The following is a 26,462-nucleotide window of genomic DNA, read 5'->3' as shown; positions in this document are numbered from 1 at the left end:
GCATCTAGGCTGGCAGAGACGGTCAGCCTAAGGTGGCCGAACAAATGTGGGGCGGGGTGAAACCGGCCCCCACAGCGTCTCTGCACATCTCTTTCCTGGACCCTTAAAGGTCATTAGAATCTATAACACTTCCAATGCTGGTGCTCAGGTGGACGAGCAGGGAGGCAGGGGTCCTGGGGACAATCAACGTCACCGGGAGGCTGCTGGGGAGAAGCTCTGACCCTCGCCCCAGGGTATGAGGGCTCCCAACTCAGCACTCAGCAGTTACAGAAGAAGGGTCTGCACCCTCAGCACTCCAAGAATGAGGAACGGGACAAAAGGCAGAGGAGGGGTTTGTCCCCAGCAAAGCCCATTAAAAATCCCTGGGAGATAAAAATAGAATCTGGGCAATAAAGTCAAGTCTAACCTTTTTTATCCTTTGTGCTTTGTCTAATTTCACGTGCTCCTAGGGTCCCGCATGCAGAGGTTCCACACCCGGCACTTCAGACCAGATTTCCTAGTGCAGAATGGCTGGGTCGACACCTCAGCTCTTGGGCCCAGTGCAGACTCCACGATATAGAGCCTGAGCTACAGCCAACCCAGCCCTCGAGAGCTCCGCCGCCTCCCTCCCTCCCACTGACTCTGACAGGATCTCTACACAGCAGCCCAGCCCACAGCCCACGGGGTAGTGCATGCTCTCACCTCTCCATTCTCTGATCAAAATATAAAGTTTCCTTTGCTTGTGAACCAAACTCAGTCTCGATCTGTTGGCCCCAATGACACTGGGCAGGGGGACACTTGTTGGGGTCCACTCTGGAGGATCAGTAACAGAAATTGAGACTATTGTAACCTCAATGAACAGATGTGTGAGCCAAACTGTAGTTAACATAGAACAGTGTATAAGGCTCGGGTAAAATAAGATGTTTTTAACACTTCCATTTGATATTTCCATCACTTTTTATAAGCAAGTTCAGTGAAAAGGTTTGTCTTATTTGTCAGGTCAATATTAGAGAAACGAAGTGATTTCTTTCCAAGGATGTACAGCTAATAATCTTGGTTAAACCTTCAATCTTGTTTTAAATGCTTTTCCATTGAAAATGATACCTCTCTTTCAGCTCCCCCATTTCTGAGAAGTATAAAATCTTATAATTTATTATTACCAAAGGGGAAAGGTGGGAGGAGGGATAAATTAACAGTTTGGAATGAACACATACACACTGCTATGTATAAAATAGATCATCAACAAGGAACTACTGTATAGCACAGGGAACTACACTCAACATTTTGCAATAACCTATAAGGGGAAATAATCTGAAAAAGAATAGATATTTTTATTGACATCATCTATCAATGACAGTTAAAGTGTAGCCTAAGGGAAGCTGGTGGTGAGTGCTTCTGACCCTGAAGACTTCAATCATCTAAAGTTTGGACTCTGCCTACTTCCCAAGGCCCTTAATGAACATATGTGTAGCCGTAGCTTAAAAACTTCCCCAGTTTGGGTTTCGGGGAGACACTGATTTTGAAAAAGCCCTGGTGTTCTCCTTACATGAATGGGACTCTTCCTACTGCTAAAACATGTCTGTCACACCCAGAGGATGGTATACCATCTGATCGGGAAGAGTTTGGAAAAGGCATCTCATCTCCTCATCTCCTGGTGCTCGGGTTCACCCCTCCAGCGTCTTTACTAACAGTCTCCCCACTTGGAGATGTCAGCACTGTCAACATCCTGTTGCGTACAGTTTGGAATTTGTCCAGAGGATGAAGCGGAAGGATGAGGAACAATGAGAGACAAGTCCTAGGTGTTCAGACAGGCACATGTCACTCTAATTTCCAATCAGGAAGACGAATTGACCAAAGGCTAGGGTTGCCCATGGAAACAGTATAGGGCTTGAGGAAATCCCGCTGCTTTGTGGCCAGTTCCCATAAACACGAGTTGAACAATGGAACTCAGGGGCAGTAAAATTCACAAAACTGCAGAGTTGAAAATATCCATCACTGAAAAATGTCTTGAGGAAAGTCAGAGAAAAGGACTTGTAAGCAAGGGAGAATGGCAGGAAAGGGATTTGAGGAGGTAGAAAGGACTCGCCATTAAGCACAAGAAAAGGAGCTGAACATTGCCAACATTGCCAACATTGCAGTTGGCCAAAAGGGGTGTATGCGTTCTTTTCTGTATATATTCAAGAAAAGGGCATACACTTTTTTAGCCAACCAAACAGGTGGGCACTGGAAGTCAATACTACAAAAGATATCACTTCGCATCAGTCAGAAGAGCCATCCTCATAAAGCGTAAACAACAGAAATGCAGGACAGGGCAACGAGAAGAGGGAGCCCTGTGAGACTTATAGTGGAAATGTATATTGCCAACGGCCATTCTGGAGAAGTGTATTGTGTTTACTAAAGCATCTAAAAAATGAGCTACAGAGCATAGGGCACTTGCACTCATGGGCGTATATCTTGGGAAAAACAAAAATCGAGAGGACACAGGCACCCCAATGTTTACCCCCTCTCTGTTTAAAAGATCCTCGACTAGGATATAACTTAAATGTCTCTGGAGGGAAAAAATGGATAGAGATGTGGTACTTAGGTAGAGTGGAATATTATTCAGCCTGGAAATCAATGAAATATGGCCAGTTGTAACAACTCCAGAGGAGTTACGTATGATCATTCTAAGTGACAGAATTCAAAAAGAAAAAGACACATATCATAAGATATCACTTAAAGGTGGAATCCAAAATGGCTACACATGAAATAAATTACAAAACAAAAACATAGTCAAATATGTAGAAAACACGCATAAGGCTGCTAAACGGGAAAGGTGGGGAGGGGTGAGGCATCATCCAGGAGGTTGAAATTAGCAAAGATACCATTCCAAATACCAAACTGATAATCAACAAGGCCTACACGGTAGCTAAAAGAACTGCACTCAGCACACTCAAGTCACCGGAAAAGAATATATACGACTGGTAAGAATCTGAAAAAGAATTTATTGATGTCTCTCTGTACGTGAATCAAGTGGATGTACAGCAGCAAGAAACAGAGCTTTGAAAATCAGCTGTAACCAATATAGTAATAAATTGAAAAAAATAAACGACAGAGAGACAGAGAAAACCTCTTACAACTTTTCCTCAGGGACGGTGATGCAACATGGATTGAACACATCTAGACCCACAGCAGGATGAGACATAAGGCTGGAAACTGTTTGCACTAAGAGAAATGTGAGGTTGGGTGAGGAAATGCACACCCTTTAAAGTAATACTACCTGGTACCCATTCAATGGGTCCCAAATCTGCAGGTTCAAGGGATCTTCCTACAGCTAAAACATGCATGGAAAACCCAGAGGACTGTACACCATGTGATCGGGAGATGTGTCTAAAATGCACCTCATTTATCCTCTCCTGGTGCTCCTGTTCACCATTCCAGCCACGCTACTTAGAATCTCCCCACTTGGAGAATCAGCACATTTAAACTTCTGTTTCACACATTTTGCAAATTGTGAGGAGGATGAACGGGAAGAGGGGGAACCAATGAGAGAAGAGTTGTAGGGGTTTGGACGGGCACATATCACTCTAATTTCCCATTAAGAATAAGAATTAAAGAAAGGCTCAGCCTGCCTCGCCGGAGCCAAAATAGGGCCTGAAGCAATCCTGTGGGTTTGAGGCCAGCTCACAAAAGAGCAACTTAAAAAATGGAGCTCAGGGTCACTGCAATTCACAAACCTGCAGAGTTATAAATGAAAACTAACGTCCAAAAATATGTTGAGGTAAGGCAAAGAAGAGGATCTGAATGCAAGACAGAATTGCAAGAAACAGATTTCAAGAGATAGATTGGACTCGTCTTTAACGCACATGAAAAGCGGCAGAATTTCGACAATGATGCAGTTGGCCCAAAAGGGCGTATGCGTTTTTTCCTGATTATATCCAGGAAAAAACGCATACGCACTTTATGGGCAACGAAGCAAGCAAGCAATGCAAATGTGCACAACAAAGAAGTCTCACTTCCCACCGGTCAAAAGGGCCATCCTAAAAAATTGTAAAAACCAGAAATGCAGGACAGGCCATGGAGAACAGGGAGCCTTTATACGCTGATGGGCAGTGTGTGAACTGCCGAGAGCCACTCTGGAGAAGTGTATGGTGGTTCCTAAATCATCTAAAAAACAGAGCTACAGAGCATAGGACACTTCCAATCATGGGAGTATATCTAGGGAAGTCTAAAAATCAACAAGACACAAGCACACCACAGTTTAGGGCTACTCTGTTTACAAGAACCTCAACTTCAGTACACCTTAAATATCCCAGGAAAGAGAACAATGGATAAAGAAGATGTGGTACTTATGTACAATGGAATATCTCTTCACCATGAAATCAATGTAATAAGGCTAGTAGAAGGATAAAGAGTGGATTTAGGTCCGATAATACTACTTGAAATAAGTCAAACAGAAAAAGAAACATATCATAAGATATCACTTATAGAGGGAGGGTAAATATGGCTGCACAAGAAATGAATTACAGAACAGAACAGTGTCTCACATTTAGAAAACACACTTATGTCAGCTTAAGGGGAAAGGAGAGGTGGGGTGATGCATAAAACCAGAGTTTGAAATTAGCACAGATACCGTTCAATAAACCAAATAGGTATTAGACAAGATCTACACCTTGCTCAATGAACAGGCCTCAACACACCCTATACACCGCAGAGAAATATATCTGAGTAATAAGAATCTTAAAACCCATGTATTGATATATCTCCATAAGGGAATCAAGTGTGTGCAGAGCGGCACAAACACAGCAGTGAAAAGGAGCTAAACCCCATTATAGAAATAAATTTTAAAAACAAAACGCTGAAACAATGAAAGAGAGAAAAATTCTTACAAAATTCGCTCAGGGGCTGTGATGCAACCTGGATTGACCACATATAAACCTACAGCTGGATAAGACATAAGGCTGGACACTTGGGGCTGACAGGATTGGTGAGCTTTGGTGAGCAACTGCCGAAAGTTTAATGCAATACTTCATGCTACTCATTCCAAGGGTCCCAACACTCCAGGTTGAAGAGAATCTTCCTACAGCTAAACCATGCTTGGGAAACCCAGCGACTGGTATACCATATGATCGGGAAAGGTTTCTAAAACGCACCTCATTTTTCCTCTCCTGGGGCTCCGGATCGACATTCCAGCCGCTTTACTAACAACATCCCCACATGGAGTCAATGCCTTTAAGTTCTGGTAACGCACAGTCTGCAGTTAGTGCAGAGGATGAATGGGAATAGGGGGAACCAGTGAGAAACTAGCTGTAGCGGTTTCAATGGGCACATGTCACTCTAATATCACATCAGTAAGAAGAATTAACCAAAGACACAGCAAGGTGCCCCAGAAGAAAAATAGGGCTTCAAGGAATCCTGTGGTTACGGGGCAAGACCACAAAAATAAGAGCTAAAAAATGGAGCTAAGGGCCACTACAATTCAAAAACCTGCAGAGTTATAAAGGCCAACTATTTTTAAAAAATATATTGAGGTAAGGCTATGAAGAGGCATTGAAAGCAAGGCAGAATTGCAGGAAACCGATTTCAGGAGGTAGACTGGAATTGCATTGAAAGCATATGAAGAGAGTCAGAAACTCGACAATGATGCACTTGGCCAAAAAGGGCGTATGCGTTTTTTCCTGAATATATTCAGGAAAAAACGCATACGCCCTTTTTGGCCAACCAAGCAAGCTTGCAAAGGAAATCTGCACTACAATGAAGTCTCACTTCCACATGGTCAAAAGGGCCATCTGAAAAAAGTGTAAAATCCATAAAGGCACGACAGGCCATGGAGAACTGGGAGCCTTGTTATGCTGATGGGTGGGATGTAAATTGCCAACAGCCACTCTGGAGAAGTGTATGGTGTTTCCTGAAACATCTAAAAAACAAAGCAACAGAGCCTAGGGCACTTCCACTTATGGTCCTATAGCTTAGGGAAATTAAAATCAAAAAGACACAGCCACCCCAAAGTTTGGGACGGCTCTGTTTACAAGAACCTCGTTTACGGTACAAGTTCAATATCGCAGAAAGTGAAAAATGGATAAAGAACTTGTGGTACTTACGTACAATGCAATATCACTCAGCAATGAAATCTATGTAATCAGGCCCGAAGCAGCATAATGAGTGCATTCAGGTATGATGATTCGAACTGAAATAAGTCACACAGAAAAGAAACATCATAAGGTATCATTAATACACAGAATGTCGACTTGGCTACACATGAACTGAATTACAAAACAGAACAGTGTCTCATGTTTAGAAAACCAACTTATGCTTGCTTAAGGGGGAAGGTGAGTTGGGGTGCTGCATAAAACCAGAGATTGAAATGAGCACAGATAAAGTTCCTTAAGAAAAATATGGAATAGACAAGAGCTACTCCTTGCTCAACGAAATGGACTCAACACCCCATATTAAACGCCTAAGAATATACCTGACTAGTAAGTATCTTAAAACCTATGGATTGCTATGTCTCCAAAAGAGAATCAAGCGTGTGTACAGGGGCATAAACGCAGCAGTGATAGGATTGGAGAGGTTCGGTGAGCAAATGAAGACCCTTTGAAGTCATATTGCATGGTACCCATTACACGGGTCTCAACTCTCCAGGTTTAAGGTATTCTTCCTTCAGCTAAAACATGCATGTGGAACCCAGAGTATGATCAACCGTGTGAACGGGAGACGTGTTCAAATATGTCTCAGTTTTCCTCCCCTGGTACTCGGGTGCAACATTCCAGACGCTTTACTAACACTCTCCCCACTTGGAGAGTCAGCGTCTTTAACCTCCTGTTTGGCCCAGTTTGCAATTTCTGGGGAAGATGAACAGGAATAGCGAGAACCAATGAGAGACTAGCTGGAGGTGTCTGGACGGGCAAATTTAACTCTCATTTCCCACCAGAAAGAGGAAATAACCAAAGGCTCAGCATGCCGTGCCGGAACCAGATTAGGGCCTGAAGCCATCCAGCGGTTTTGCGGCCAGCTCACAAGAAAACGAGTTGAAGAAAGTAGCTCAGGGGCACTGTAATTCACAAACCTGCAGAGTTATAAATGACAGCTATCGTCCAAAAATAGACTGAAGTAAGGCTGCCAAGAGGACTTGAAAGCGGGGCAGAATTGCAGGAAACCGATTTCAGGAGGTAGACTGGAATTGCATTGAAAGCATAGGAAAAGAGGCAGAACGTCCACAATGATGCACTTGCCCAAAAAGGGCGTATGCGTTTTTTCCTGAATATATTCAGGAAAAAACGCATACGCCCTTTTTGGCCAACCAAGCAAGCTTGCAAAGGAATTCTGCACTACAATGAAGTCTCACTTCCCCCCGGTCAAAAGGGCCATCTGAAAAAAGTGTAAAATCCAGAAAGGCAGGACAGGCCATGGAGAACTGGGAGCCTTGTTATGCTGATGGGCGGGATGTAAATTTGCCAACAGACACTCGGGAGAAGTGTATGGTGTTTCCTGAAACATCGAAAAAACAAAGCAACAGAGCCTAGGGCACTTCCACTTATGGTCCTATAGCTTAGGGAAATTAAAATCAAAAAGACAAAGCCACCCCAAAGTTTGGGACGCCTCTGTTTACAAGAACCTCGTTTACAGTACAAATTCAACATCGCAGAAAATGAAAAATGGATAAAGAAGCTGTGGTATTTACTTACAAAGCAATATCACTCAGCAATGAAATCTATGTCATCAGGCCCTTAGCAGCACAATGAGTGGATTCAGGTATGATGATTCTAACTGAAATAAGTCACACAGAAAAAGAAACATCATAAGATATCACTAATACACGGAATGGAAACTTGGCTACACAGGAACTGAATTACAGAACAGAACAGGGTCTCAAATTTAGAAAACCAACTTATGCTTGCTTAAGGGTAAAGGTGAGTTGGGGTGCTGCATAAAACCAGAGATTGAAATGAGCACAGATAAAGTTCCTTAAGCCAAATATGGAATAGACGAGCTACTCCTTGCTCAACGAAATGGACTCAACACCGCATATTAAACGCCTAAGAATGTACCTGACTAGTAAGTATCTTAAAACCTATGGATTGCTATGTCTCCGAAAGAGAATCAAACATGTGTACAGGGGCATAAACGCAGCAGTGATAGGATTGGAGAGGTTCGGTGAGCAAATGAAGACCCTTTGAAGTCATATTGCATGGTACCCATTCCACGGGTTTCAACTACCCAGGTTTAAGGTATTCTTCCTTCAGCTAAATCATGCATGTGGAACCCAGAGTATGATCATCCATGTGAACGGGAGACGTGTTCAAATATGTCTCAGTTTTCCTCCCGTGGTACTCAGATGCAACATTCCAGACGCTTTACTAACACTCTCCCGACTTGGAGAGTCAGCGCCTTTAACCTCCTGTTTGGCCCAGTTTGCAATTTCTGCGGAAGATGAACAGGAATAGCGAGAACCAATGAGAGACTAGCTGGAGGTGTCTGGACGGGCAAATTTAACTCTCATTTCCCAATAGGAAGAGGAAATAACCAAAGGCTCAGCGTGCCGTGCCGGAACCAGATTAGGGCCTGAAGCCATCCTGCGGTGTTGCGGCCAGCTCACAAGAAAGCGAGTTGAAGAAAGAGCTCAGGGGCACTGTAATTCACAAACCTGCAGAGTTATAAATGACAGCTATCGTCCAAAAATAGACTGAAGTAAGGCTGCCAAGAGGACTTGAAAGCGGGGCAGAATTGCAGGAAACCGATTTCAGGAGGTAGACTGAAATTGCATTGAAAGCATAGGAAAAGAGGCAGAACGTCCACAATGATGCACTTGGCCAAAAAGGGCGTATGCGTTTTATCCTGAATATATTCAGAAAAAAACGCATACGCACATTTTGGCCAACCAAGCAAGCTTGCAAAGGAAATCTGCACTACAATGAAGTCTCACTTCCCCCCGGTCAAAAGGGCCATCTGAAAAAAGTGTAAAATCCAGAAAGGCAGGACAGGCCATGGAGAACTGGGAGCCTTGTTATGCTGATGGGCGGGATGTAAATTGCCAACAGACACTCGGGAGAAGTGTATGGTGTTTCCTGAAACATCTAAAAAACAAAGCAACAGAGCCTAGGGCACTTCCACTTATGGTCCTATAACTTAGGGAAATTAAAATCAAAAAGACACAGCCACCCCAAAGTTTGGGACGCCTCTGTTTACAAGAACCTCGTTTACAGTACAAGTTCAACATCGTAGAAAGTGAAAAATGGATACAGAAGTTGTGGTATTTACTTACAAAGCAATATCACTCAGCAATGAAATCTATGTCATCAGGCCCTTAGCAGCATAATGAGTGGATTCAGGTATGATTATTCTAACTGAAATAAGTCACACAGAAAAAGAAACATCATAAGTTATCAGTAATACACGGAATGGAAACTTGGCTACACAGGAACTGAATTACAGAACAGAACAGGGTCTCAAATTTAGAAAACCAACTTATGCTTGCTTAAGGGGAAAGGTGAGTTGGGGTGCTGCATAAAACCAGAGATTGAAATGGGCACAGATAAAGTTCCTTAAGCCAAATATGGAATAGACAAGAGCTACTCCTTGCTCAACGAAATGGACTCAACACCGCATATTAAACGCCTAAGAATGTACCTGACTAGTAAGTATCTTAAAACCTATGGATTGCTATGTCTCCGAAAGAGAATCAAGCATGTGTACAGGGGCATAAACGCAGCAGTGATAGGATTGGAGATGTTCGGTGAGCAAATGAAGACCCTTTGAAGTCATATTGCATGGTACCCATTCCACGGGTTTCAACTACCCAGGTTTAAGGTATTCTTCCTTCAGCTAAAACATGCATGTGGAACCTAGAGTATGATCAACCATGTGATCGGGAGACGTGTTCAAATATGTCTCAGTTTTCGTACCCTGGTACTCGGGTGCAACATTCCAGACGCTTTACTAACACTCTCCCGACTTGGAGAGTCAGTCCCTTTAACCTCCTGTTTGGCCCAGTTTGCAATTTCTGCGGAAGATGAACAGGAATAGCGAGAACCAATGAGAGACTAGCTGGAGGTGTCTGGACGGGCAAATTTAACTCTCATTTCCCACCAGGAAGAGGAATTAACCAAAGGCTCAGCGTGCCGTGCCGGAACCAGATTAGGGCCTGAAGCCATCCTGCGGTGTTGCGGCCAGCTCACAAGAAAGCGAGTTGAAGAAAGGAGCTCAGGGGCACTGTAATTCACAAACCTGCAGAGTTATAAATGACAGCTATCGTCCAAAAATAGACTGAAGTAAGGCTGCCAAGAGGACTTGAAAGCGGGGCAGAATTGCAGGAAACCGATTTCAGGAGGTAGACTGGAATTGCATTGAAAGCATAGGAAAAGAGGCAGAACGTCCACAATGATGCACTTGGCCAAAAAGGGCGTATGCGTTTTTTCCTGAATATATTCAGGAAAAAACGCATACGCCCTTTTTGGCCAACCAAGCAAGCTTGCAAAGGAAATCTGCACTACAATGAAGTCTCACTTCCCCCCGGTCAAAAGGGCCATCTGAAAAAAGTGTAAAATCCAGAAAGGCAGGACAGGCCATGGAGAACTGGGAGCCTTGTTATGCTGATGGGCGGGATGTAAATTGCCAACAACCACTCCGGAGAAGTGTATGGTGCTTCCTGAAACATCTAAAAAACAAAGCCACAGAGCCTAGGCACTTCCACTTATGGTCCTATAGCTTAGGGAATTTAAAATCAAAAAGACACAGCCACCCCAAAGTTTGGAACGGCTCTGTTTACAAGAACCTCGTTTACAGTACAAGTTCAACATCGCAGAAAGTGAAAAATGGATAAAAAAGTTGTGGTATTTCCTTACAAAGCAATATCACTCAGCAATGAAATCTGTGTCATCAGGCCCTTAGCAGCACAATGAGTGGATTCAGGTATGATGATTCTAACTGAAATAAGTCACACAGAAAAAGAAACATCATAAGATATCAGTAATACACGGAATGTAAACTTGGCTACACAGGAACTGAATTACAGAACAGAACAGGGTCTCAAATTTAGAAAACCAACTTATGCTTGCTTAAGGGTAAAGGTGAGTTGGGGTGCTGCATAAAACCAGAGATTGAAATGAGCACAGATAAAGTTCCTTAAGCCAAATATGGAATAGACAAGAGCTACTCCTTGCTCAACGAAATGGACTCAACACCTCATATTAAAAGCCTAAGAATGTACCTGACTAGTAAGTATCTTAAAACCTATGGATTGCTATGTCTCCGAAAGAGAATCAAGCATGTGTACAGGGGCATAAACGCAGCAGTGATAGGATTGGAGAGGTTCGGTGAGCAATTGAAGACCCTTTGAAGTCATATTGCATGGTACCCATTCCACGGGTTTCAACTACCCAGGTTTAAGGTATTCTTCCTTCAGCTAAAACATGCATGTGGAACCTAGAGTATGATCAACCATGTGATCGGGAGATGTGTTCAAATATGTCCCAGTTTTCGTACCCTGGTACTCGGGTGCAACATTCCAGACGCTTTACTAACACTCTCCCGACTTGGAGAGTCAGTCCCTTTAACCTCCTGTTTGGCCCAGGTTGCAATTTCTGCGGAAGATGAACAGGAATAGCGAGAACCAATGAGAGGCTAGCTGGAGGTATCTGGACGGGCAAATTTAACTCTCATTTCCCACCAGGAAGAGGAATTAACCAAAGGCTCAGCGTGCCGTGCCGGAACCAGATTAGGGCCTGAAGCCATACTGCGGTGTTGCGGCCAGCTCAAAAGAAAGCGAGTTGAAGAAAGGAGCTCAGGGGCACTGTAATTCACAAACCTGCAGAGTTATAAATGACAGCTATCGTCCAAAAATAGACTGAAGTAAGGCTGCCAAGAGGACTTGAAAGCGGGGCAGAATTGCAGGAAACCGATTTCAGGAGGTAGACTGGAATTGCATTGAAAGCATAGGAAAAGAGGCAGAACGTCCACAATGATGCACTTGGCCAAAAAGGGCGTATGCGTTTTTTCCTGAATATATTCAGGAAAAAACGCATACGCCCTTTTTGGCCAACCAAGCAAGCTTGCAAAGGAAATCTGCACTACAATGAAGTCTCACTTCCCCCCGGTCAAAAGGGCCATCTGAAAAAAGTGTAAAATCCAGAAAGGCAGGATAGGCCATGGAGAACTGGGAGCCTTGTTATGCTGATGGGCGGGATGTAAATTCCCAACAGACACTCAGGAGAAGTGTATGGTGTTTCCTGAAACATCTAAAAAACAAAGCAACAGAGCCTAGGGCACTTCCACTTATGGTCCTATAGCTTAGGGAAATTAAAATCAAAAAGACACAGCCACCCCAAAGTTTGGAACGGCTCTGTTTACAAGAACCTCGTTTACAGTACAAGTTCAACATCGCAGAAAGTGAAAAATGGATAAAGAAGTTGTGGTAATCACTTACAAAGCAATATCACTCAGCAATGAAATCTATGTCATCAGGCCCTTAGCAGCACAATGAGTGGATTCAGGTATGATGATTCTAACTGAAATAAGTCACACAGAAAAAGAAACATCATAAGATATCAGTAATACACGGATTGGAAACTTGGCTACACAGGAACTGAATTACAGAACAGAACAGGGTCTCAAATTTAGAAAACCAACTTATGCTTGCTTAAGGGTAAAGGTGAGTTGGGGTGTTGCATAAAACCAGAGATTGAAATGAGCACAGATAAAGTTCCTTAAGCCAAATATGGAATAGACAAGAGCTACTACTTGCTCAACGAAATGGACTCAACACCGCATATTAAACGCCTAAGAATGTACCTGACTAGTAAGTATCTTAAAACCTATGGATTGCTATGTCTCCAAAAGAGAATCAAGCATGTGTACAGGGGCATAAACGCAGCAGTGATAGGATTGGAGAGGTTCGGTGAGCAAATGAAGACCCTTTGAAGTCATATTGCATGGTACCCATTCCACGGGTTTCACCTACCCAGGTTTAAGGTATTCTTCCTTCAGCTAAAACATGCATGTGGAACCTAGAGTATGATCAACCATGTGATCGGGAGACGTGTTCAAATATTTCTCAGTTTTCGTACCCTGGTACTCGGGTGCAACATTCCAGACGCTTTACTAACACTCTCCCGACTTGGAGAGTCAGTCCCTTTAACCTCCTGTTTGGCCCAGTTTGAAATTTCTGCGGAAGATGAACAGGAATAGCGAGAACCAATGAGAGACTAGCTGGAGGTGTCTGAACGGGCAAATTTAACTCTCATTTCCCACCAGGAAGAGGAATTAACCAAAGGCTCAGTGTGCCGTGCCAGAACCAGATTAGGGCCTGAAGCCATCCTGCGGTGTTGCGGCCAGGTCACAAGAAAGCGAGTTGAAGAAAGGAGCTCAGGGGCACTGTAATTCACAAACCAGCAGAGTTATAAATGACAGCTATCGTCCAAAAATAGACTGAAGTAAGGCTAACAAGAGGACTTGAAAGCGGGGCAGAATTGCAGGAAACCGATTTCAGGAGGTAGACTGGAATTGCATTGAAAGCATAGGAAAAGAGGCAGAACGTCCACAATGATGCACTTGGCCAAAAAGGGCGTATGCGTTTTTTCCTGAATATATTCAGGAAAAAACGCATACGCCCTTTTTGGCCAACCAAGCAAGCTTGCAAAGGAAATCTGCACTACAATGAAGTCTCACTTCCCCCCGGTCAAAAGGGCCATCTGAAAAAAGTGTAAAATCCAGAAAGGCAGGACAGGCCATGGAGAACTGGGAGCCTTGTTATGCTGATGGGCGGGATGTAAATTGCCAACAACCACTCGGGAGAAGTGTATGGTGTTTCCTGAAACATCTAAAAAACAAAGCAACAGAGCCTAGGGCACTTCCACTTATGGTCCTATAGCTTAGGGAAATTAAAATCTAAAAGACACAGCCACCCCAAAGTTTGGGACGCCTATGTTTACAAGAACCTCGTTTACCGTACAAGTTCAATATCACAGAAAGTGAAAAATGGATAAAGAACTTGTGGTACTTACGTACAATGCAGTATCACTCAGCAATGAAATCTATGTCATCAGGCCCGTAGCAGCATAATGAGTGGATTCAGGTACGATGATTCTAACTGAAATAAGTCACACAGAAAAAGAAACATCATAAGATATCACTAATACACGGAATGGAAACTTGGCTACACAGGAACTGAATTACAGAACAGAACAGGGTCTCAAATTTAGAAAACCAACTTATGCTTGCTTAAGGGGAAAGGTGAGTTGGGGTGCTGCATAAAACCAGAGATTGAAATGAGCACAGATAAAGTTCCTTAAGCCAAATATGGAATAGACAAGAGCTACTCCTTGCTCAACGAAATGGACTCAACCCGCATATTAAACGCCTAAGAATGCACCTGACTAGTAAGTATCTTAAAACCTATAGATTGCTACGTCTCAGAAAGAGAATCAAGCATGTGTACAGGGGCATAAACGCAGCAGTGATAGGATTGGAGAGGTTCGGTGAGCAAATGAAGACCCTTTGAAGTCATATTGCATGGTACCCATTCCACGGGTTTCAACTACCCAGGTTTAAGGTATTCTTCCTTCAGCTAAAGCATGCATGTGGAACCCAAGTATGATCAACCATGTGAACGGGAGACGTGTTCAAATATGTCTCAGTTTTCCTCCCCTGGTACTCGGGTGCAACATTCCAGACGCTTTACTAACACTCTCCCCACTTGGAGAGTCAGCGCCTTTAACCTCCTGTTTGGCCCAGTTTGCAATTTCTGCGGAAGATGAACAGGAATAGCGAGAACCAATGAGAGGCTAGCTGGAGGTGTCTGGACGGGCAAATTTAACTCTCATTTCCCACCAGGAAGAGGAATTAACCAAAGGCTCAGCATGCCGGGCCGGAACCAGATTAGGGCCTGAAGCCATCCTGCGGTGTTGCGGCCAGCTCACAAGAAAGCGAGTTGAAGAAAGGAGCTCAGGGGCACTGTAATTCACAAACCTGCAGAGTTATAAATGACAGCTATCGTCCAAAAATAGACTGAAGTAAGGCTGCCAAGAGGACTTGAAAGCGGGGCAGAATTACAGGAAACCGATTTCAGGAGGTAGACTGGAATTGCATTGAAAGCATAGGAAAAGAGGCAGAACGTCCACAATGATGCACTTGGCCAAAAAGGGCATATGCGTTTTATCCTGAATATATTCAGGAAAAAACGCATACGCCCTTTTTGGCCAACCAAGCAAGCTTGCAAAGGAAATCTGCACTACAATGAAGTCTCACTTCCCCCCGGTCAAAAGGGCCATCTGAAAAAAGTGTAAAATCCAGAAAGGCAGGACAGGCCATGGAGAACTGGGAGCCTTGTTATGCTGATGGGCGGGATGTAAATTGCCAACAGACACTCGGGAGAAGTGTATGGTGTTTCCTGAAACATCTAAAAAACAAAGCAACAGAGCCTAGGGCACTTCCACTTATGGTCCTATAGCTTAGGGAAATTAAAATCAAAAAGACACAGCCACCCCAAAGTTTGGAACGGCTCTGTTTACAAGAACCTCGTTTACAGTACAAGTTCAACATCGCAGAAAGTGAAAAATGGATAAAGAAGTTGTGGTAATCACTTACAAAGCAATATCACTCAGCAATGAAATCTATGTCATCAGGCCCTTAGCAGCACAATGAGTGGATTCAGGTATGATGATTCTAACTGAAATAAGTCACACAGAAAAAGAAACATCATAAGATATCAGTAATACACGGAATGGAAACTTGGCTACACAGGAACTGAATTACAGAACAGAACAGGGTCTCAAATTTAGAAAACCAACTTATGCTTGCTTAAGGGGAAAGGTGAGTTCGGGTGCTGCATAAAACCAGAGATTGAAATGAGCACAGATAAAGTTCCTTAAGCCAAATATGGAATAGACAAGAGCTACTCCTTGCTCAACGAAATGGACTCAACACCACATATTAAACGCCTAAGAATGTACCTGACTAGTAAGTATCTTAAAACCTATGGATTGCTATGTCTCCGAAAGAGAATCAAGCATGTGTACAGGGGCATAAACGCAGCAGTGATAGGATTGGAGAGGTTCGGTGAGCAAATGAAGACCCTTTGAAGTCATACTGCATGGTACCCATTCCACGGGTTTCACCTACCCAGGTTTAAGGTATTCTTCCTTCAGCTAAAACATGCATGTGGAACCTAGAGTATGATCAACCATGTGATCGGGAGACGTGTTCAAATATTTCTCAGTTTTCGTACCCTGGTACTCGGGTGCAACCTTCAAGACGCTTTACTAACACTCTCCCGACTTGGAGAGTCAGTCCCTTTAACCTCCTGTTTGGCCCAGTTTGCAATTTCTGCGGAAGATGAACAGGAATAGCGAGAACCAATGACAGACTAGCTGGAGGTGTCTGAACGGGCAAATTTAACTCTCATTTCCCACCAGGAAGAGGAATTAACCAAAGGCTCAGCGTGCCGTGCCGGAACCAGATTAGGGCCTGAAGCCATCCTGCGGTGTTGCGGCCAGGTCACAAGAAAGCGAGTTGAAGAAAGGAGCTCAGGGGCACTGTAATTCACAAACCTGCAGAGTTATAAATGACAGCTATCGTCCAAAAATAGACTGAAGTAAGGCTGCCAAGAGGACTTGAAAGCGGGGCAGAATTGCAGGAAACCGATTTCAGGAGGTAGACTGGAATTGCATTGAAAGCATAGGAAAAGAGGCAGAACGTCCACAATGATGCACTTGGCCAAAAAGGGCGTATGCGTTTTATCCTGAATATATTCAGGAAAAAACGCATACGCCCTTTTTGGCCAACCAAGCAAGCTTGCAAAGGAAATCTGCACTACAACGAAGTCTCACTTCCCCCCGGTCAAAAGGGCCATCTGAAAAAAGTGTAAAATCCAGAAAGGCAGGATAGGCCATGGAGAACTGGGAGCCTTGTTATGCTGATGGTCGGGATGTAAATTCCCAACAGACACTCAGGAGAAGTGTATGGTGTTTCCTGAAACATCTAAAAAACAAAGCAACAGAGCCTAGGGCACTTCCACTTATGGTCCTATAGCTTAGGGAAATTAAAATCAAAAAGATACAGCCACCCCAAAATTTGGAACGGCTCTGTTTACAAGAACCTCGTTTACAGTACAAGTTCAACATCGCAGAAAGTGAAAAATGGATAAAGAAGTTGTGGTAATCACTTACAAAGCAATATCACTCAGCAATGAAATCTATGTCATCAGGCCCTTAGCAGCACAATGAGTGGATTCAGGTATGATGATTCTAACTGAAATAAGTCACACAGAAAAAGAAACATCATAAGATATCAGTAATACACGGATTGGAAACTTGGCTACACAGGAACTGAATTACAGAACAGAACAGGGTCTCAAATTTAGAAAACCAACTTATGCTTGCTTAAGGGTAAAGGTGAGTTGGGGTGTTGCATAAAACCAGAGATTGAAATGAGCACAGATAAAGTTCCTTAAGCCAAATATGGAATAGACAAGAGCTACTCCTTGCTCAACGAAATGGACTCAACACCGCATATTAAACGCCTAAGAATGTACCTGACTAGTAAGTATCTTAAAACCTATGGATTGCTATGTCTCCGAAAGAGAATCAAGCATGTGTACAGGGGCATAAACGCAGCAGTGATAGGATTGGAGAGGTTCGGTGAGGAAATGAAGACCCTTTGAAGTCATATTGCATGGTACCCATTCCACGGGTTTCACCTACCCAGGTTTAAGGTATTCTTCCTTCAGCTAAAACATGCATGTGGAACCTAGAGTATGATCAACCATGTGATCGGGAGACGTGTTCAAATATGTCTCAGTTTTCGTACCCTGGTACTCGGGTGCAACATTCCAGACGCTTTACTAACACTCTCCCGACTTGGAGAGTCAGTCCCTTTAACCTCCTGTTTGGCCCAGTTTGAAATTTCTGCGGAAGATGAACAGGAATAGCGAGAACCAATGAGAGACTAGCTGGAGGTGTCTGAACGGGCAAATTTAACTCTCATTTCCCACCAGGAAGAGGAATTAACCAAAGGCTCAGCGTGCCGTTCCAGAACCAGATTAGGGCCTGAAGCCATCATGCGGTGTTGCGGCCAGGTCACAAGAAAGCGAGTTGAAGAAAGGAACTCAGGGGCACTGTAATTCACAAACCTGCAGAGTTATAAATGACAGCTATCGTCCAAAAATAGACTGAAGTAAGGCTACCAAGAGGACTTGAAAGCGGGGCAGAATTGCAGGAAACCGATTTCAGGAGGTAGACTGGAATTGCATTGAAAGCATAGGAAAAGAGGCAGAACGTCCACAATGATGCACTTGGCCAAAAAGGGCGTATGCGTTTTTTCCTGAATATATTCAGGAAAAAACGCATACGCCCTTTTTGGCCAACCAAGCAAGCTTGCAAAGGAAATCTGCACTACAATGAAGTCTCACTTCCCCCCGGTCAAAAGGGCCATCTGAAACAAGTGTAAAATCCAGAAAGGCAGGACAGGCCATGGAGAACTGGGAGCCTTGTTATGCTGATGGGCGGGATGTAAATTGCCAACAACCACTCGGGAGAAGTGTATGGTGTTTCCTGAAACATCTAAAAAACAAAGCAACAGAGCCTAGGGCACTTCCACTTATGGTCCTATAGCTTAGGGAAATTAAAATCTAAAAGACACAGCCACCCCAAAGTTTGGGACGCCTCTGTTTACAAGAACCTCGTTTACCGTACAAGTTCAATATCACAGAAAGTGAAAAATGGATAAAGAACTTGTGGTACTTACGTACAATGCAGTATCACTCAGCAATGAAATCTATGTCATCAGGCCCGTAGCAGCATAATGAGTGGATTCAGGTACGATGATTCTAACTGAAATAAGTCACACAGAAAAAGAAACATCATAAGATATCACTAATACACGGAATGGAAACTTGGCTACACAGGAACTGAATTACAGAACAGAACAGGGTCTCAAATTTAGAAAACCAACTTATGCTTGCTTAAGGGGAAAGGTGAGTTGGGGTGCTGCATAAACCAGAGATTGAAATGAGCACAGATAAAGTTCCTTAAGCCAAATATGGAATAGACAAGAGCTACTCCTTGCTCAACGAAATGGACTCAACCCGCATATTAAACGCCTAAGAATGCACCTGACTAGTAAGTATCTTAAAACCTATAGATTGCTACGTCTCAGAAAGAGAATCAAGCATGTGTACAGGGGCATAAACGCAGCAGTGATAGGATTGGAGAGGTTCGGTGAGCAAATGAAGACCCTTTGAAGTCATATTGCATGGTACCCATTCCACGGGTTTCAACTACCCAGGTTGTAGGTATCCTTCCTTCAGCTAAAACATGCATGTGGAACCCAAGTATGATCAACCATGTGAACGGGAGACGTGTTCAAATATGTCTCAGTTTTCCTCCCCTGGTACTCGGGTGCAACATTCCAGACGCTTTACTAACACTCTCCCCACTTGGAGAGTCAGCGCCTTTAACCTCCTGTTTGGCCCAGTTTGCAATTTCTGCGGAAGATGAACAGGAATAGCGAGAACAAATGAGAGGCTAGCTGGAGGTGTCTGGACGGGCAAATTTAACTCTCATTTCCCACCAGGAAGAGGAATTAACCAAAGGCTCAGCATGCCGGGGCGGAACCAGATTAGGGCCTGAAGCCATCCTGTGGTGTTGCGGCCAGGTCACAAGAAAGCGAGTTGAAGAAAGGAGCTCAGGGGCACTGTAATTCACAAACCTGCAGAGTTATAAATGACAGCTATCGTCCAAAAATAGACTGAAGTAAGGCTGCCAAGAGGACTTGAAAGCGGGGCAGAATTACAGGAAACCGATTTCAGGAGGTAGACTGGAATTGCATTGAAAGCATAGGAAAAGAGGCAGAACGTCCACAATGATGCACTTGGCCAAAAAGGGCATATGCGTTTTATCCTGAATATATTCAGGAAAAAACGCATACGCCCTTTTTGGCCAACCAAGCAAGCTTGCAAAGGAAATCTGCACTACAATGAAGTCTCACTTCCCCCCGGTCAAAAGGGCCATCTGAAAAAAGTGTAAAATCCAGAAAGGCAGGACAGGCCATGGAGAACTGGGAGCCTTGTTATGCTGATGGGCGGGATGTAAATTGCCAACAACCACTTGGGAGAAGTGTATGGTGTTTCCTGAAACATCTAAAAAACAAAGCAACAGAACCTAGGGCACTTCCACTTATGGTCCTATAGCTTAGGGAAATTAAAATCAAAAAGACACAGCCACCCCAAAGTTTGGAACGGCTCTGTTTACAAGAACCTCGTTTACAGTACAAGGTCAACATCGCAGAAAGTGAAAAATGGATAAAGAAGTTGTGGTAATCACTTACAAAGCAATATCACTCAGCAATGAAATCTATGTCATCAGGCCCTTAGCAGCACAATGAGTGGATTCAGGTATGATGATTCTAACTGAAATAAGTCACACAGAAAAAGAAACATCATAAGATATCAGTAATACACGGAATGGAAACTTGGCTACACAGGAACTGAATTACAGAACAGAACAGGGTCTCAAATTTAGAAAACCAACTTATGCTTGCTTAAGGGGAAAGGTGAGTTCGGGTGCTGCATAAAACCAGAGATTGAAATGAGCACAGATAAAGTTCCTTAAGCCAAATATGGAATAGACAAGAGCTACTCCTTGCTCAACGAAATGGACTCAACACCACATATTAAACGCCTAAGAATGTACCTGACTAGTAAGTATCTTAAAACCTATGGATTGCTATGTCTCCGAAAGAGAATCAAGCATGTGTACAGGGGCATAAACGCAGCAGTGATAGGATTGGAGAGGTTCGGTGAGCAAATGAAGACCCTTTGAAGTCATATTGCATGGTACCCATTCCACGGGTTTCACCTACCCAGGTTTAAGGTATTCTTCCTTCAGCTAAAACATGCATGTGGAACCCAGAGTATGATCAACCATGTGAACGGGAGACGTGTTCAAATATGTCTCAGTTTTCCTACCCTGGTACTCGGGTGCAACATTCCAGATGCTTTACTAACACTCTCCCGACTTGGAGAGTCAGTCCCTTTAACCTCCTGTTTGGCCCAGTTTGCAATTTCTGCGGAAGATGAACAGGAATAGCGAGAACCAATGAGAGGCTAGCTGGAGGTGTCTGGACGGGCAAATTTAACTCTCATTTCCCACCAGGAAGAGGAATTAACCAAAGGCTCAGCATGCCGGGCCGGAACCAGATTAGGGCCTGAAGCCATCCTGCGGTGTTGCGGCCAGCTCACAAGAAAGTGAGTTGAAGAAAGGAGCTCAGGGGCACTGTAATTCACAAACCTGCAGAGTTATAAATGACAGCTATCGTCCAAAAATAGACTGAAGTAAGGCTGCCAAGAGGACTTGAAAGCGGGGCAGAATTGCAGGAAACCGATTTCAGGAGGTAGACTGGAATTGTATTGAAAGCATAGGAAAAGAGGCAGAACGTCCACAATGATGCACTTGGCCAAAAAGGGCGTATGCGTTTTTTCCTGAATATATTCAGGAAAAAACGCATACGCCCTTTTTGGCCAACCAAGCAAGCTTGCAAAGGAAATCTGCACTACAATGAAGTCTCACTTCCCCCCGGTCAAAAGGGCCATCTGAAAAAAGTGTAAAATCCAGAAAGTCAGGACAGGCCATGGAGAACTGGGAGCCTTGTTATGCTGATGGGCGGGATGTAAATTGCCAACAGACACTTGGGAGAAGTGTATGGTGTTTCCTGAAACATCTAAAAAACAAAGCAACAGAGCCTAGGGCACTTCCACTTATGGTCCTATAGCTTAGGGAAATTAAAATCAAAAAGACACAGCCACCCCAAAGTTTGGAACGGCTCTGTTTACAAGAACCTCGTTTACAGTACAAGTTCAACATCGTAGAAAGTGAAAAATGGATAAAGAAGTTGTGGTAATCACTTACAAAGCAATATCACTCAGCAATGAAATCTATGTCATCAGGCCCTTAGCAGCACAATGAGTGGATTCAGGTATGATGATTCTAACTGAAATAAGTCACACAGAAGAAGAAACATCATAAGATATCAGTAATACACGGAATGGAAACTTGGCTACACAGGAACTGAATTACAGAACAGAACAGGGTCTCAAATTTAGAAAACCAACTTATGCTTGCTTAAGGGGAAAGGTGAGTTCGGGTGCTGCATAAAACCAGAGATTGAAATGAGCACAGATAAAGTTCCTTAAGCCAAATATGGAATAGACAAGAGCTACTCCTTGCTCAACGAAATGGACTCAACACCACATATTAAACGCCTAAGAATGTACCTGACTAGTAAGTATCTTAAAACCTATGGATTGCTATGTCTCCGAAAGAGAATCAAGCATGTGTACAGGGGCATAAACGCAGCAGTGATAGGATTGGAGAGGTTCGGTGAGCAAATGAAGACCCTTTGAAGTCATATTGCATGGTACCCATTCCACGGGTTTCACCTACCCAGGTTTAAGGTATTCTTCCTTCAGCTAAAACATGCATGTGGAACCTAGAGTATGATCAACCATGTGATCGGGAGACGTGTTCAAATATTTCTCAGTTTTCGTACCCTGGTACTCGGGTGCAACCTTCAAGACGCTTTACTAACACTCTCCCGACTTGGAGAGTCAGTCCCTTTAACCTCCTGTTTGGCCCAGTTTGCAATTTCTGCGGAAGATGAACAGGAATAGCGAGAACCAATGAGAGACTAGCTGGAGGTGTCTGGACGGGCAAATTTAACTCTCATTTCCCACCAGGAAGAGGAATTAACCAAAGGCTCAGCGTGCCGTGCCGGAACCAGATTAGGGCCTGAAGCCATCCTGCGGTGTTGCGGCCAGCTCACAAGAAAGCGAGTTGAAGAAAGGAGCTCAGGGGCACTGTAATTCACAAACCTGCAGAGTTATAAATGACAGCTATCGTCCAAAAATAGACTGAAGTAAGGCTGCCAAGAGGACTTGAAAGCGGGGCAGAATTGCAGGAAACCGATTTCAGGAGGTAGACTGGAATTGCATTGAAAGCATAGGAAAAGAGGCAGAACGTCCACAATGATGCACTTGGCCAAAAAGGGCGTATGCGTTTTTTCCTGAATATATTCAGGAAAAAACGCATACGCCCTTTTTGGCCAACCAAGCAAGCTTGCAAAGGAAATCTGCACTACAATGAAGTCTCACTTCCCCCCGGTCAAAAGGGCCATCTGAAAAAAGTGTAAAATCCAGAAAGGCAGGACAGGCCATGGAGAACTGGGAGCCTTGTTATGCTGATGGGCGGGATGTAAATTGCCAACAACCACTCCGGAGAAGTGTATGGTGCTTCCTGAAACATCTAAAAAACAAAGCCACAGAGCCTAGGCACTTCCACTTATGGTCCTATAGCTTAGGGAATTTAAAATCAAAAAGACACAGCCACCCCAAAGTTTGGAACGGCTCTGTTTACAAGAACCTCGTTTACAGTACAAGTTCAACATCGCAGAAAGTGAAAAATGGATAAAAAAGTTGTGGTATTTCCTTACAAAGCAATATCACTCAGCAATGAAATCTGTGTCATCAGGCCCTTAGCAGCACAATGAGTGGATTCAGGTATGATGATTCTAACTGAAATAAGTCACACAGAAAAAGAAACATCATAAGATATCAGTAATACACGGAATGTAAACTTGGCTACACAGGAACTGAATTACAGAACAGAACAGGGTCTCAAATTTAGAAAACCAACTTATGCTTGCTTAAGGGTAAAGGTGAGTTGGGGTGCTGCATAAAACCAGAGATTGAAATGAGCACAGATAAAGTTCCTTAAGCCAAATATGGAATAGACAAGAGCTACTCCTTGCTCAACGAAATGGACTCAACACCTCATATTAAAAGCCTAAGAATGTACCTGACTAGTAAGTATCTTAAAACCTATGGATTGCTATGTCTCCGAAAGAGAATCAAGCATGTGTACAGGGGCATAAACGCAGCAGTGATAGGATTGGAGAGGTTCGGTGAGCAATTGAAGACCCTTTGAAGTCATATTGCATGGTACCCATTCCACGGGTTTCAACTACCCAGGTTTAAGGTATTCTTCCTTCAGCTAAAACATGCATGTGGAACCTAGAGTATGATCAACCATGTGATCGGGAGATGTGTTCAAATATGTCCCAGTTTTCGTACCCTGGTACTCGGGTGCAACATTCCAGACGCTTTACTAACACTCTCCCGACTTGGAGAGTCAGTCCCTTTAACCTCCTGTTTGGCCCAGGTTGCAATTTCTGCGGAAGATGAACAGGAATAGCGAGAACCAATGAGAGGCTAGCTGGAGGTATCTGGACGGGCAAATTTAACTCTCATTTCCCACCAGGAAGAGGAATTAACCAAAGGCTCAGCGTGCCGTGCCGGAACCAGATTAGGGCCTGAAGCCATACTGCGGTGTTGCGGCCAGCTCAAAAGAAAGCGAGTTGAAGAAAGGAGCTCAGGGGCACTGTAATTCACAAACCTGCAGAGTTATAAATGACAGCTATCGTCCAAAAATAGACTGAAGTAAGGCTGCCAAGAGGACTTGAAAGCGGGGCAGAATTGCAGGAAACCGATTTCAGGAGGTAGACTGGAATTGCATTGAAAGCATAGGAAAAGAGGCAGAACGTCCACAATGATGCACTTGGCCAAAAAGGGCGTATGCGTTTTTTCCTGAATATATTCAGGAAAAAACGCATACGCCCTTTTTGGCCAACCAAGCAAGCTTGCAAAGGAAATCTGCACTACAATGAAGTCTCACTTCCCCCCGGTCAAAAGGGCCATCTGAAAAAAGTGTAAAATCCAGAAAGGCAGGATAGGCCATGGAGAACTGGGAGCCTTGTTATGCTGATGGGCGGGATGTAAATTCCCAACAGACACTCAGGAGAAGTGTATGGTGTTTCCTGAAACATCTAAAAAACAAAGCAACAGAGCCTAGGGCACTTCCACTTATGGTCCTATAGCTTAGGGAAATTAAAATCAAAAAGACACAGCCACCCCAAAGTTTGGAACGGCTCTGTTTACAAGAACCTCGTTTACAGTACAAGTTCAACATCGCAGAAAGTGAAAAATGGATAAAGAAGTTGTGGTAATCACTTACAAAGCAATATCACTCAGCAATGAAATCTATGTCATCAGGCCCTTAGCAGCACAATGAGTGGATTCAGGTATGATGATTCTAACTGAAATAAGTCACACAGAAAAAGAAACATCATAAGATATCAGTAATACACGGATTGGAAACTTGGCTACACAGGAACTGAATTACAGAACAGAACAGGGTCTCAAATTTAGAAAACCAACTTATGCTTGCTTAAGGGTAAAGGTGAGTTGGGGTGTTGCATAAAACCAGAGATTGAAATGAGCACAGATAAAGTTCCTTAAGCCAAATATGGAATAGACAAGAGCTACTACTTGCTCAACGAAATGGACTCAACACCGCATATTAAACGCCTAAGAATGTACCTGACTAGTAAGTATCTTAAAACCTATGGATTGCTATGTCTCCAAAAGAGAATCAAGCATGTGTACAGGGGCATAAACGCAGCAGTGATAGGATTGGAGAGGTTCGGTGAGCAAATGAAGACCCTTTGAAGTCATATTGCATGGTACCCATTCCACGGGTTTCACCTACCCAGGTTTAAGGTATTCTTCCTTCAGCTAAAACATGCATGTGGAACCTAGAGTATGATCAACCATGTGATCGGGAGACGTGTTCAAATATTTCTCAGTTTTCGTACCCTGGTACTCGGGTGCAACATTCCAGACGCTTTACTAACACTCTCCCGACTTGGAGAGTCAGTCCCTTTAACCTCCTGTTTGGCCCAGTTTGAAATTTCTGCGGAAGATGAACAGGAATAGCGAGAACCAATGAGAGACTAGCTGGAGGTGTCTGAACGGGCAAATTTAACTCTCATTTCCCACCAGGAAGAGGAATTAACCAAAGGCTCAGTGTGCCGTGCCAGAACCAGATTAGGGCCTGAAGCCATCCTGCGGTGTTGCGGCCAGGTCACAAGAAAGCGAGTTGAAGAAAGGAGCTCAGGGGCACTGTAATTCACAAACCAGCAGAGTTATAAATGACAGCTATCGTCCAAAAATAGACTGAAGTAAGGCTAACAAGAGGACTTGAAAGCGGGGCAGAATTGCAGGAAACCGATTTCAGGAGGTAGACTGGAATTGCATTGAAAGCATAGGAAAAGAGGCAGAACGTCCACAATGATGCACTTGGCCAAAAAGGGCGTATGCGTTTTTTCCTGAATATATTCAGGAAAAAACGCATACGCCCTTTTTGGCCAACCAAGCAAGCTTGCAAAGGAAATCTGCACTACAATGAAGTCTCACTTCCCCCCGGTCAAAAGGGCCATCTGAAAAAAGTGTAAAATCCAGAAAGGCAGGACAGGCCATGGAGAACTGGGAGCCTTGTTATGCTGATGGGCGGGATGTAAATTGCCAACAACCACTCGGGAGAAGTGTATGGTGTTTCCTGAAACATCTAAAAAACAAAGCAACAGAGCCTAGGGCACTTCCACTTATGGTCCTATAGCTTAGG

The 26,462-nt window shown here is 43.7% G+C and overlaps 1 long non-coding RNA gene across 50 annotated transcripts in view; it reads right to left on the bottom strand.

Annotated features, from left to right (window-relative positions):
• The window catches only part of LOC307181137, a 3,028,377-nt gene that overhangs the window by 1,498,302 nt on the left and 1,503,613 nt on the right, over positions 1-26,462 (bottom strand). For 46 of the 50 annotated variants that reach the window (XR_013825945.1, XR_013825946.1, XR_013825971.1 and 43 more), the window contains one exon: positions 6,060-6,145. The exons of 2 other annotated variants lie outside the window; for them this stretch is intronic. This is a non-coding gene — a long non-coding RNA (uncharacterized lncRNA). Of the gene's footprint in view, positions 1-6,059; positions 6,146-9,220; positions 9,303-26,462 lie in introns of all 50 variants that reach the window. 2 more of the 50 variants (XR_013825983.1, XR_013825949.1) reach the window with 2 other exon arrangements.

Source organism: Stenella coeruleoalba (genome assembly GCF_951394435.1).
Source record: "Stenella coeruleoalba genome assembly, contig: scaffold_39, whole genome shotgun sequence".
NCBI classification, from domain to species: domain Eukaryota; kingdom Metazoa; phylum Chordata; class Mammalia; order Artiodactyla; family Delphinidae; genus Stenella; species Stenella coeruleoalba.
The sequence above is the reverse complement of the archived record's forward strand: the minus strand, read 5'-3'. Positions and strand labels throughout refer to the sequence as shown.